General features: G+C 36.7%; 1 protein-coding gene across 1 annotated transcript in view; it reads right to left on the bottom strand.

The window, feature by feature from the left end:
* The window catches only part of LOC122809162 (IgGFc-binding protein-like), a 351,155-nt gene extending 347,946 nt beyond the window's left edge, over positions 1 to 3,209 (bottom strand). The window contains exon 1 of the mRNA XM_044080449.1: positions 3,146 to 3,209. The gene's annotated coding sequence lies outside the window, so the exon portion shown is untranslated. The remainder of the gene's footprint in view (positions 1 to 3,145) is intronic.
* Between the last annotated feature and the right edge of the window lie 8,858 nt (positions 3,210 to 12,067).

Raw genomic sequence — 12,067 nt, 5'->3', positions numbered from 1 at the left:
GATAAGGTTTAGATCCCTGGAGCATGTGGCTCTGAGGGATTGGGATTTCTTTAAGTGAAGCATGTCCAACAGCTCAGGGTTTGACATGGCCTTGTATGTTAAACAGAGATCACCTCTGAGTAGATGATATGCCACAGAGTTTAGCAGGAGTTTTTTTAGATGGTCAGCATATGGCATCTGCTTTAGGCCTGTGATTCTTTTAGTGAGGCATTTCTGTGGCCTTTCCAGCTGTTGCAGATGTCTTGTGAGGTACATAGCAAATGGGGCATTATACTCTATAATGGGTCTAATGAGGGATGAGTACAGTGGGACAATGACCTCCTTTATTCTGGATGAAAAGCCCTTAGTGATGAGGTGTGCCACATAGAAGGATTTCCTGACTGTTGTGGCGATGCGGTTATTGAAAGTGAGACCGCTGTCCACTTGTGTCCTAAGTCTCTCATCACACTTTCGATGTTTAGTGTCCTGCCACCTATGTGGTAGTTCATGGGTACATGTGTTTTTCCAAAGGGGATAACTATACATTTCTTGGCATTAAGCTTGAGTCCATGGCTCTGGCACCAGGCATCTGTTTCTGTAAGGCCCTTTTGTAGAATATCCACATCATTTGGAGATTCAATAATGGCTCCCAGTTTGCAGTCATCTGCAAACTTTGTTAGCCAGAGTCTCTTAGTGTTAGCCTGTACTTCAGAGAAGTAGATGCCAAACAAGAGTGGTCCCAGGACTGAACCCTGAGGTACTCCACTTGTCACTTGTCTGGAGCTGGATTTGGAGTTGGCTACTTTTACAGTCTGGGTTCTGTCAGTAAGTCAGTTGGCAACCTGTCTAGTGACGTAGGGATTTATGCCCAGCTTAGTAAGTTTATCTATGATTCCAGAGAGGGGGATGGTGTTGAAGACCTTGGCGAGGTCCAGATAGGCTGTGTGGACCGCCTTACCCTCATCCACAGCTCTGGAGACCGATTCAAAGAAGTCAATCAGATTCAGGAGACAAGATCGGCCCTTCACAAACCCAAACTGGGTGGGGTCCAGTGTCTAGAGGTTGCCAATGTCTTTGTTTATAAGTTCCATGATAATGCATTCCATGCCCTTGCAGATCAGGCTTGTCAGACTGATGGGACGGTAGTTCCCGGGATCCAGGGCGGATCCTCCCTTGTGGAGCGGGATAACTGTAGCTGTGTGCCACTCAGTGGGCATGAAGCCTGAGGTGAGGCTATGATTAAACATGACACTTAGGTGGGGTGCCAGTTCATTTTGTAGTTCATGTAGTACACAGCCTGGGATGTCATCTGGTCCCATGGATGCTGTATTCTTAGCTTTGGAGAGTGCTGTTTCTACCTGTGTGGCTGTGATTATCAGAATTTGGCAATCTTTAGATTTAGAATTAAAATGTTCTACTGGATTTAGTAAAACCATGAACAGTAAGTTATCATAAAGAAATTTGATGCAGGAATATCAAAAGAAATCTGAAATTAGTTTGTATGCACACACACTCTTTATATATATATATATATATATATATATATATATATATATATATATATATATACACACACACACACACACACACACACACACACACACACACACACACACACACATATACATATACATATATAATGTGTGTGTGTGTGTGTGTGTGTGTGTGTGTGTGTGTGTGTGTGTGTGGGTCTATTTCTATTTTCTGAATTCCTACTTAATCGAACTACAAAACAATGAGACGTTACTAAAAATTTAGTGTAACATACACCTGTATCACCATAATTTAACTCCGGTAAATTAACAACTTGGCCACCATGGTGAACTCTGCCCTTCTCTCCACTATAGTATGATCTCAGAGTTGGTATATTTAGTTATGGGGGTGTGGGGGATGCTGTCATCCACATGGAGATGGTGGGGGGAAAAGCCTCCTAGTTGGGTGGATTTAATTTTCTTTGATTTCTTTTTAAAGTGTTAGTGGTCATGTGGTTAGTTTCCCAGGGCTGAATTATGGTGATCTGGGTATTTGTGAAAGTAAATTTTTGGCAACGTCATCTCGTTATTTCTTGGTTCAACTAAGTGGGATTTCGATAAATAGAAGTATATGTGTGTGTGGCTGTAGGTCAGTTTCATGACTTTTTCACATTTTCATTTTTGTACTGTCGCCTGTGAAAGTTTTTCTACAGCTGCTAATGGACAATTGTTTAATTGTAATAGGAATCTTTTAGATACCTAGGCTCTGTATGCAGTGGGATCTTAGAGTATTTATAGTATAAGGACAGACTTTCAGTAGTTACCTGGAAATTGTATAAAGAGCATGTAATGACCAACAACATATGAAGCCTTTAAATGTCATACAATAGGTCTTGAGTATGTATTGTGGAAACCAGTTTTGTCTCTGCTGATCCCTTTATTTACAAAATCTTGCTAAAGATTTCTGTATTTTCTGAATGCATACATTCTAATAAAGAGATGTAAATTTGGCAATCTAAGTAAAAAAAAACTCTTCTTGATTAGAGGGAAGGTGATAGCAAATATGAAATTAAGATAAGAATATTATCATTGAAGTGACACAAAAACTGAGTTTGGATCTAGTCTTGTGCAATTTTTAAAATAATCACAGTAAGGGCAGACAAAGTAATTTTCAGATGATGAAATGGCTTGCAGCACACTTAAGAGTCTAAGAAAAGCAGGAGTATGCATGTTTATTCTTAAAGTGGTGAAAGGAACTATAGTATGGTAGCAGAGATTAAGTGCTTAAAAGGTAAGATTTTACAACTGTATTGGGGCTTTGGGCAGGTAGAAAAATGGTTATGACTAAATCAAATAATCAAAAGACAGTTGAACACGTATCTGGGCACTGATGAAAATCATTGGAACTAGGAAGAAAGAAGACAGAAGTATGACAAATTTAAGCAGTAAGAGATTAATGGCAATAACAAGCAGTAATCCCTGATAGGGTGGGCAATATAAGGAAATAATGACTCACACAGGGGTTGTATAACTTCAGACTGTAGGCAAATGTAAAGGCAACAAAATACACATTAAAATCATATAAAGTACTTAACCAGATGAGAAATGTACAAAACATGTAATTATAAAATGATGAAAACATATTACAAACATAAAGCATGAATATTGCTATAAAGTCATGTAATATTACTCACCGTCCAAAGAAAATGGTGGATAAACTGAAAATATTTCTTGACAATGTCTGTCCAAAGCGTAACTGCAATAAAATGAGAAAATAATTGACAGTTTGATAGTGACAAATATATATATAAATATAATATGAAAACATAAAAACAAGTGGCATTCTCAGCAAGGTAAGGAGAATATTAAATTGAACCACGGAATGTGTAAATAGTGTTCAACAACGTATTTATCTTCTCATAATTTTAGATAAACTTAGCAGTGACAAGTTCTGACAAATGATTGAAAACTGCACTTTTTCTTTTTTGTGGGATTAACAAGGCTCCATACTCTTGTACCCAAAACTTTGTTATTGTAATGCCAACATTATTGCATTCTGGAAGAAGTGACATTTGTGATGGCAACAACCTTTGCTGACCAAAAGCTATTTGAAACAGATACAACATTTTAAAATTTGATATGTCATTGAAGTAAGTGTTAAAGAACTGATTTTTATCTAATTGTTATATACCGTGTATGAACATAGTGGGACATGCTGAGCCAAAGATTAAGGTGAATCAGGACTCGCAGAAAGTTAGCAGTCCAACTGTATGTGCATTCAGTGTTCTATTGATAGGTGTTATGCCCTTGAGGATCCTGCTAAGAAAACAAATACAAGGACAATTGTGAGTTGCCAGTTGTTACCAACAATAGGACCAGTGCTGGTGTATGGTTAAATGCAAAAATGTCAGTCTCAGAGAAAGGCAAGCAGGAGAACAAGGCAGCAGACAGGAAAATAAAGAGATAAATGGACCTGGGGAATAGCTGTTAGATGAAAATAAGTAATGAGATAAGTGAAAAAAAGAATGAATTTGGACTAAAGCCCATCCCTTTTCAGCTAAGATCTTAAATAAAGTGAAAGTAGGAGAATGATGTCTGTCTGTTGTAGCTGAACTTTCCCCAGTTGCATAATGCCACTTGTCTGTAGTACAATGGAAGCGAGCAGGTAGCAGCTATAGACACACAGTATGTAGATTTCTGTCACCACCATGTATACTGACTTCAAGGATATGCATGCAATGGAAAGGAAAGGATTTTCAGTAGTGCAGTGAGATTGAATTATTTCTATAGCAAGTACAACAAAGTGATAGACACTAAAACATGGAAGTATGCTTCAGATACCCCTGTATGAACAAGCCAATGCAATTTCACTTCAGTGGAAAATAGAGTCATTTAGGTGACATGACATACAGTAACATATTGCTATTCTGTTAATGACCTTTACATTTCACTCTAAAGAAGGAAAGAAACTGACCTTGGTCCAAACCTGGCTAGGTTTGTAAGGTATAACATTCTGTGATAAATTCTATTATGGCTCATTTCATAAATATGCTTCACCCAGCAGGGGAATATGACAGTTACCTTTTTATACTTTGCCCATAATTCCACACAAGATTTGTATGATTATATGAAAAATACACAGAAGTTATACTGTAGAGGCATTTTTATTGAAATGTTGCAGGTAATTGTGAAAAGAAACAAAGATGTCAACACAAGAGAAAACAGCATTCCACTAAATCTACTAACTAATCTCAGTACTGCTAATAACATATAGTTAAGTTATAAAATTCATACTACTTTATATAGTATTATATACAACAAGAAGTAAAAATGCCTTAACTAATCCTGCAATTAAATAGCACTACTCCAATATTCAAAGTACTGTAGATCTTATCTAAAGTGAAAGTAGGAGAATGATGATTTTTAATTATTTGCAATATAAGAATAAATAAGGATATGGGTAGAACTGGTTATAATATTAAAAGGAATGGATAGGACTATCCATGCAAAGTAATAGTACTTGTATCACTACTGAATGACTTAGATTGTTTAAGTTAAAACACACAGCAAATTTTTCAAATTACTTAAATTGATATATTTATTTTATTTACCCAGTATTTCTTCGGGAATTTTTCATCTTTAAGATAACAACTGGCCATATTGGAAATATCTGCCTAATTTAGACACTGTAAATTCTTTCAGTTTTTTGGTAATGTATAATTTGAATACAGAGAAGCAACAAATCAGTTTAAATAAGTTATTTTTTAGAACCTTTAGAGATTGATATGTGTAAAATAGCAAGTTGCCATGTGATACCTTTAAAATGTGGTATACGTTTCTTAATATTACTGATTAGTAGGTTTCACATCTGTTTAGTATATTAAAACTGCCATAGAATGTGTAGGAAGGCAGCATTGTCTACTCCACAATCTTGACATTGACTAGAATAATTTGAAAAGTAATGTGCTTTTCATATGAGTTAGACAGGCATGATTTAATATTTATTTGTTTATTTATTTATTTAACATTTGTTTACCAGGATGATCTGGCTGGACAGCTAGTGTCCATTTTCAGCAGAGTCCTGCGGAGAAAAGCTTCAAACAGTTACAGAGTATAAACAATGTACAATAAAAATAAAAGACACTCAAGATGATAGAGTTTAGGATACACATATAGAAAGGTTAACAAGCTAATAATATAGATAAAGTACAGTCATGTGGCCTTACACTGAAGTCTTTTGACATTACAGAGCTTTGGTATAGTGTAGGTGTATGTAAAACAATATTTACAGTATGTACAAGGGGAAAAGGGAAGGAGTGTAATACAGTATTATGTGTTGACTAAAGCATAAAGGGTAGCTTCATTCAGCAGGGTGGGAGTTCAAGGAGGTCAATTGCTGTTACACAACTGGTTGGTATATAGATGAGATTTTATTTGGATTTTGAAGGTGGATGTACATTTTTGTAGCCTGAGGTCAGGAGGCAGGGTTTTCCATATTTTTGCAACTTCGTGACTGAAGAGAGATTCCCAGAACTGTTTTTACAGTGGATATTTTTCCATCAGAACTTTGCTACTGGGTCATAACTGCCTGTTTGAATTGTAGAAATTTGGAAGGCCTATCAGAGCAGCATTTTTTTCAGGATAATATAATATCTGGTGTGCCAAGTTAAGTTGGTGGTATCATAGTAGGTTTGGGAATTCTACCCAGTGGAGTGTATGTAGGGATTGGCAGTGGTGGGAGCATGATTTTGCATTGGTAGTGAATCTGGCAATTTTGTTATAGCATGTGGAGAGTTTATTAAGGTCGGTTTTATTTAGGTTTGTTAGTATGGGACATGCATACGGTAGTGTTGATAGCAAATCGGTTCTAGCTATGGCGATTTTAGCTTTGGAAGATGGGCACCATTTGCACAGATAGAGGATCCCTAGTTTGTTATTTACTTTGGAGACAGTAAGGGATATGTATTTGCTGTATTTTAATTGTTGGTCAATGATAAATCCTAGAAACATGACTTCTGGGACTGGGGTAATAAGGGTGTTGTTGGCTGAGGATATGGAGAAGGCAGTATCATGGGTTTTTGTAGGGTGGAACAACATAAGTTGTGTTTTCTGTGAGTTTAATATTAATTGGGAGTTGTTTAGCCAATTTTCTATTTCAGTTAAGGATTGTTGGGATTTATGTTGGAGGAGTTGAATGTTGGATGTGGAGTAGGTCAAAGTTGTATCATCAGCATATTGGACTATTTTGTCTTTTGTAGTTGCATAGTGAAGTTAATTTGTAAAGATGTTAAATAGGAGGGGGCCAAGGATGGAGCCTTGGGGTACACTGACCGTGACTGGGAGTGGGGGGGGGATAGGGAGTTAAGCCATTTAACAGATTGTTGGTGGTTCACTGGATATCCTTTAAATCAGAGCAAGGTGGGGCTGTCAAGGTTGAGATCTGAGAGGCAGGTTAGGAGTTTATTGTGGGAAACTGTATTGAAAGCTTTGGATAAGTCTAGAAAGGTGGCAGAGACAAGATTACCTTGGTTCCTGTATATGTTTATAATACTGATGAAGTTAATTAGGGCTGTGGTGGTGCTGTGGAATGGGCAGAAGCCATGTTGTGAGTTTGATAGGAGGTTGTTGGAGAGAAGGTGTGTGAGGAGTTGATGGTGAATGCATATTTCTAGATTTTGGATAGGGGTGAGAGGATTGCGATGGGTTGATAGCTAGTGAGATTGGTGGAGGGACCACCCTTGTGGAGGGGAATAATAAAAGAGAATTTCCACAAGGTTGGGATGGTGTGCTCAACAATAGATTTATTTATCAGCAGTGTGACGGGGTAGGCTATGGCCGTAGATGCTAGTTGGAAGCATTCAGTAGGAAGGTTGTCAGCAGCGAGGGTGATTGGTTTAAGTTTTGTTAAGAGTTTTTGGAAGCTACATATTAGCATTGGTTTGAGTGAGAAGAGGGTAGTGTTATTCTGGGGGTCAGGAGGTTGGGGGAGTTTGCTTGGGTTTGTGTTGTTTATGAGTTTAAGTATAGAGGAGGTGAAGTAGTCACTGAAACTAGAGGCTATGTGTAGGTTTGAACCATCTATATTAGGTGGGGGTGTGGTTGCTTTACGTGGTTGAAGGATGTTGTTCACTGTGGCCCAGAATTTTTTATGTTTTTTTTGTAGGGAAGTGTAGTGTTCCTGCTTGCTCATCTTAACTTGTTTTTGTTTTATTTCTAAGTTCAAGGAAGGCTTGCCTAGCTGTGAGTGTTTTATGTTGATGACAGATTTTCCAAAGCCTTATCCTTCTCTTTTAGTAAAGCTGTTGTGGTGCTTTGTAGCCATGGGGCAGGTTTACTGTGCATTCTAATTGTTTTGATTGGGGCTAGTTGGTTAAGAATTTCTAGAAATGTGGAGTTGAAGTATTCTACTGCATTGTCAAGTGGGGGAATTTTGATGGGAGACCAATTGCAGGATTCTAAGTCTTCTAGGAAGTGGTCTATGGGGAAGTTCTTGTGGGTACAGGTTTGTAGTAGGGTGTGGGAGTTAACTGATTTAAGTTTGTGGCTGATAATGAAAGTGGGATTGTGGTCACTTAGAGAGTCAGGCAGTGTTCCATATTGATGGACAGTGTTGGGATGATTTGTGAGGATCCAGTCTAGTATAGATTCCGTTTTTGAGGACTTCTCAATGTGTGTTGGTGATTGAATGATTTGGGTGAAATTATATAGGTTCATGTGATTGGTGGGTGTTAGAGAATGGATAGAGTTCCCATCGATATTAACATTGCCTAGGACTATGGTTTCTTGGGGGAGGGAGTGGGAAGTCCAGTGAAGTATAGACTCTAATGTGGTCTGGTTGTCCCCTGGGGGTATATAGATCCAGGTATGTTTATGTGCTTGTGCTGGTTTAAGAGAATATTTGCATATATGATTTCGGCATTTTTGGAGTTAGGGAGTTCTTTTTACAGTAGATGGAGTTTTAGGTTGGTTTTGTAAATTAGGGCAATAACTTCACCTTTTTTTGTGAAGTCTATCTACTCTTTGAATGTTATATCTGGGGGGTTAATGGAGTTGTCCTTGATGTGTGGCTTAAGCCATGAATCCGTTATAAGTGTTATGTCGGGATTATATTGGGTGATGTCTGTGTGCAGCTCTTCTATTTTGTTATTAATACTGGAGATATTTAAATTGAGTATTAGCAAATCTGTGGGTTTATGCTTAAGTGGTAGTTGTGAGTTTAGTCTGTTGTTAGTAATTGTTGCTGGGTCAGGGTTGGGGTGAATATCCCCTCCTAGTAGTAGGTGGGCTGCTGTGTTGGTAATTGTTTTAAGGTACAGCATCATTATATTGTGAAATCTGAGGCATGGCTGTTTTTTGGATTGTGGTGTATAGTTGATTGGAGAGGTGATTTGAAAGATGAATTGCCTGTTAGTGTATGGGGACATGATTGAGGGTTTATAGGTGTTAGAAGTGGTAAGGAGTAGGGTGGGTGATTTAGGGTAATTATGTGTGATGGATGAATGGAGATATGAGGTGATAATGGAAGCTCTGGAGAGGCATATGAGTAGGAAAAGTAGTAGTAATGGAGAGTAGTAGTAATGGGGAGTAGTAGTAATGGAGAGTAGTAGTAATGGAGAGTTGTATGAGTGAGAGTGAGGTACGCAGGGCATGGTAGCAGGGGTGTGGGTTGAAACTTAGTGGTGTATGCCTTTGAGAAGGGACTGGGTAGACTGGGATTGGGAGTAGTGTTAACTTATGAGGGGGTAGGTGTAGGTGTAGAGAGTGCGAGTGGAGTGGAGATAGGAGTTTCTAGGTTTGTGTTTATGATTTTGGGTGGAATGTATGTTAGAGTGTAGTTGAGTTGTGTGTTTAATTTGGGAGTGGTTAGTGGGTGTGGTTGATATCATAAATGGAGTGAGTGAAGTAGAGTTTTTGAATGGATGTATGATAAGCTATTGGTAATAGAGATTTTGATCTTTTTCTATCTAGATTAATAGATTCATAGTTGCTCCAAACAGTAGAAAATAGATAAATATTAACTTTTTATTTGTAAACAGCTCTGTTTTGCAATAGGTTAGAAAGAAATTGAATTAAAGGAGACATTGTATTAAACTATTGCTGGCTTTATGTAAATGTATTTCGTATACTATTAATAACTTCATTAAATATGGGCAGGTAGCCTTTTGGAAAATTTAGATTGGCTCTAATCTGTTTGCTTGAGATACATATTTTGTGAGTTCATAAAATATATATTGTTATAAATTAGGATGGTGAGATAGATTGATCAGTTGGTTGTTCAAAGTTAAATTGGGTTTCTTATCAAATGGCTGTCAATTGAGATGGCAGTCCTCTAAATTGACCCAATGCATTAGAAAAGAAGGGATGAATTTACAAGCATTTTCTTTATACTTCATATAGGAATGGGATTGCCAACAAGTTTAATTTGTAAGTTTGAAAGGTATTATATCAAATATGAACCCAAGATGTACGCCATTGAGAGTTATTTCCTTTAAAGGCCTTTTGTACATTAGAGGTATTTATAATTAAATAGTATAATTTAAAATCAGGAAGATTCATGCCAACTAATTGCTGAGGTATGATTAGTTTACTGTATTAGATTATTTTTACTTTGGGAGCCCATGTAAATTTGGTTAATTTTGATTCTAAGTTTTTGAAAAAAATATTTGGTGAATTCACAACAATTAATCTTTAATAAAGTAGTAATTTGATTCTGATGTGATGTTTTACAACTACTTCATGAGAAATCCCTTCTACTGCAGCCATACCTAGAATAACCAAAAATTATACAAGGATGATTCTACATTTCAGTGAGGTCAAATTGTGCCAATTCAGCTTTTTCAAACTAGATCTTTTACAGCCTTAATTTCTTTCTCATAGAACAAGTTGTACCACTTGTATAATTTAATTGAATATGGTTACATAGCTTCTTCCTCTACAAGTACTAAAGTGACTTCATTCAAGTAAACAGGATGGTATATATAGATGCATACCCTAGCATTGTACAGGGTTATTGTTGCTCCAGTGCAACTTGATTAAAAATAGGAGAACAGTAAGATAATGAAAAAGTGGTGGATCAGGGCTAACTACAGCAATGTGGGCTTTCTTAAATAACTTTATCTAATTAATATATAGCCATCTTTAGAAGCTTAAATTAAAACTGATGTAGCCAAGGAAGAAGAAAAAAGAAGAGGAAGGGATACAATAGCTGGAAGAAAGTTCTAATAGGAAAAGTAATCCTTTGATAGGGGATGCTAAGATGGCCCTATACAGAATGGAATGGAGGAAAAAAGAAGACAAAATTATATATGCCTCGCTACAAAAACAAACTTCTCATTGTTTGGAAGCATTAATGTTATTGGAATGTAGGTTTCTTGACATAGTTAGGTGATATAACACCAGGAACACTCCAATATCAGTCACAGTCACCAATGTATGCACTGAACACAATGGCTCATACAAAATTCCTATGAATGAGGATTAAGTATGAGGAAGATCAGGCAGTAATATGTAATAGTAGAGCTGGTTCTGGTTATAAGGGGACTATGTATATTGTATTATAAATATGAAGTCCACCATGGTGGGTTACATACTTTTTTAAACATGTTTTTTTTTAATTTTTAGAGAAAAGTCTGTTTTATTATTATATGAATAAAATTTAGGCATTTTTATTAATTATGATAATTTGAATATGTCTAAATAAATATAAAGGTCATAACAGATGGTATTAAAGTTAAGTTAGATAGGTAGTTGTCTTGGAATTATTGCACTGAGCAATTTAAATAGTTAATTAGTATGTATAGGGCAGTAAATGTTTTAAGTTTCTGATTGGTTTAAAGCCACATAAAAAGAGAGTAGTGGCTGTTAATGTTGGTTCTGATGAAATCTATTATCTGTAGATGAAAGCGCTTAACCAGTATTCGTTGTAGTTTTCAATAAAATTCGAACAAAAGGAATTTTGTATGAGCCATTGTGTTCAGTGCATACATTGCTGACTGACTGATATTGGAGTGTTCCTGGTATTATATTGTTGGCCAGTCCAGTTGACTGTTGTTTTTATATAGTTAGGTGATATGATGATATTGGTGTTCGGTGTACTTATAGTTGGTTATGTAAAGAGAGCATGGTCTAAAGGGAAATGTGTTTGTTCAGAGTTAGCTCATTGAGTACTCTAAACTAATTGGTTAACCATAACTGTATTGTAACAATGAAAACAAAATTGGTACTCTGGCTAAAGTATGAGAGTATCAGTTTATGTTTGTCACTTCTGATACATCTTGATAAGGTACGCAGACATATTTTCAGATGCTGAAATTTTCTTTTGTGAATTATCTAACTGTAATAAATACAGTACACTCAAGGAGTGAAAGCTGGGAAAGAGATGCAGAGAAGTAAATCTGCTGACAGAACCTAATGCTATTATTTTTGGATGTCAGTATTGCTAACACTTCCCTCCCTGGTCTTATTTCTCCCCAACCCCACATTAATTTATTACAGAAATGTAATGGTCTTGCAGCACATTAGTCCCTAAACATGCCTCATAAACAACATCAAACACCCCAGCACACAGCTACTTCAGTTCCGCACACTTGTAAAAGCTCAAAAACTTTTAACAAGTT

This window comes from Protopterus annectens, chromosome 8.part0 (assembly GCF_019279795.1).
Source record: "Protopterus annectens isolate FY-2018-M chromosome 8.part0, PAN1.0, whole genome shotgun sequence".
Lineage (NCBI taxonomy): Eukaryota > Metazoa > Chordata > Ceratodontiformes > Protopteridae > Protopterus > Protopterus annectens.
This window is presented reverse-complemented; position numbering and strand designations above follow the sequence as displayed.